The sequence below is a fragment of the Desmodus rotundus genome, chromosome 5 (assembly GCF_022682495.2).
Source record: "Desmodus rotundus isolate HL8 chromosome 5, HLdesRot8A.1, whole genome shotgun sequence".
Classification (NCBI taxonomy): Eukaryota; Metazoa; Chordata; class Mammalia; order Chiroptera; family Phyllostomidae; genus Desmodus; species Desmodus rotundus.
In genome coordinates, this window is record NC_071391.1 from 97,092,416 (window position 1) to 97,094,849 (window position 2,434).

The 2,434-nt window shown below is 36.2% G+C and overlaps 1 pseudogene; it reads right to left on the reverse strand.

Annotated features, from left to right (window-relative positions):
* Nucleotides 1–2,032: 2,032 nt before the first annotated feature.
* On the reverse strand, nucleotides 2,033–2,190 carry LOC112315237 (U4 spliceosomal RNA; annotated as a pseudogene).
* Nucleotides 2,191–2,434: the final 244 nt, after the last annotated feature.

Here is a 2,434-nt window from a genome sequence, read left to right on the forward strand (position 1 = left end):
TGCCCAATCTGGGGTAACGTATCTTGGGGTAACATATCTCAGGAAAAGATGTAGAAATCCGTGATTCAGGCTCCCAGCACCATCATCTGTGTAGCTGCCACAGGGTCCCCATTCTGCCAAAGCCAAGTGGTTCTCTCCCTCTTCTCCACCAAAGCCATGTGATCCTCTCCCTGGTAGGGCTGCCGCCCCCAGGTTTAAATACCAGTGCCAGTCGTCCTCTGCAGCCCCATTTCTGATTCCTCCTACAATCAGTTATGCCTGCCAACATTCCCGTATTCTTCCAGGTTTACTAGGCTGCCATAGTAAGGCAGGCATGGCCCCATAGCATGGAGCCAATCATCTCCAAGCTCTCATGCAGGTGCTGTAACCACGGCGAGTTGCCTCCCAGTTACATCATGGGTTGAAGTCACTCTCATCTGCCTGGCTCAAAGCATGGCCATGGCTATTTAACATATCCATGAAACCAGTTAAAAGTTATAGATATGTTAAATGACCATGCCAGAAATTAGCCACACAGCTGTTGCTATGCAAAACAGCTCTGAATGGCCCTGCTCCATGTGTCCCTTCCCCCAGCTCAGGCTTGTAGGGGTGAGGACATCCTATATATATTTTTCTAATATTTCCTGGACACCTTGAGTTCTGGACCCCATTACAAATCCCTATTTGGGGGCCCCCTCTTGGCTGCACCCTGTTACATATCCACATTATTTTCACTAGACTTTAAGGACTTTATGGATAAGAACCCTGTTCAAGTCATATTTCCTGCTACGACATTCTAGACAAATTTGTCAACTGTGAAGAATAGCTTAGCATCACCTTAATGTTTTTGGAAATATTGGCCAAACCAACTTTTCAAGCAACTCATTATTCACCAGGAAATATGCACTCCTTGGCCAAAATTAATTCTGCTACATTACTAAGAATTAACATTTCAATAGTTAATACTCCACTCTGAGGTGGTGAAGAAATTACTCAATAAGTAATTTCTTATTAAGTATGCATATGTTCATCACTTATTTTAAAAACATAATTCTAATCCTTTGAAAAAAGTTCCTTATACAAATAAAGGAAGATTGAAAATTACAAAAAGAAGAGAAATGTTTGCTCCTCTCCCCATGATAACTGTATGGAATATCTAGAGACTAAATACATTGGGGAGCATTGATACAATGTGAGTCATCGAAAGCCTCTCCTTCCAAAATAATGCAAAAAGCAAACCATTAGAATAGATGTGTCAGAAACAGAATGAAATGTTTACATTTTTCCTGTTGAAAACTTTCCAGAGCCAACACAAGGAAAACAGTAATTTCTGGAAAAGGCAACTGCTGAATTTGCATGAAGTCATCTGATTTTCTACACCCACTAGTATAATTTAAAACTTTCTGACAAAAAGTTACAACAAATTTACATTAAAATATTAACTAAAAAGAGTAAATTTTATAAGCTAGTGAAAACACTGTTATTTGATGTTAATACTCTTTTGCCTATTTAGTTCATTTATTAATTTAACAAACTGATTCCTTCATATTTTGTGTGAGGAACTGTTACAAATTGCAAAATATTTTGGAAGCAATATGAAAACAATCTGCATTCTAGATCTTAGACTCCAGATATATATTTGTCTCAATAAAAAGACCATTTTTAAAAGATAACCCATCTCCTACCCTTTGAGAAAATCTGTCACAGAGTCCTCTTCTTGTTTTTTTTTTAATCTGAAAATCTAAAAATGGAAGGAAAAAAATGAAGGAGAAATGAAGGAGGTAAAAACTAAAAGAAGAAAAAATAGGCCCAGTTAACATAAGGAATGAGGAATGCAAGAGTAATTTTATTTTAAAATATTTACAACATTATAAACATTAATCTATTGAGGGCTTATATTGTGTTATGTATTGCACTAGACCCCAGAGATAAAATAGTGAGTGAAATATATATAGTTTTGGTCCTCTTGAAGCTACAGTGTGGGGTGGAAAAAATAAATTATCACTTTAAAACATGGATCTATAAATGGAAACTGAGAACCATCCCCTTAAGTACCTATGCAGGAGGCTGGTCAGAAAAGTCTTTCCTGCAGTAATGACATTTGAACTATGCTTTCAAGGATGAGAAAGAGAAAAGATGACAAATTTTAATTAGCAATAATCATACCTCGGATAAACCTCATTGGCTACAATACTGCCACTGTACAAAGCTGGGAGATGAAAATTTTAAACAAAAGTAATAGCAAGTGAAAATGCACTGAGACAGAGCATGACAAATTTCTGCAGTAGAAGGAAGGTAAGCCCAATTATAGTGTTCAAATAAAGAAGAGAAATGGGCTCAAATATATAGCTTATTTTTATGATACATTCAGAAAATGAAAATATTCAATGGTTGCATCACAGAAATATGTAAATAAGTTTTTTTACATAAGAGAAATTTTATTTTTTATTTCCTT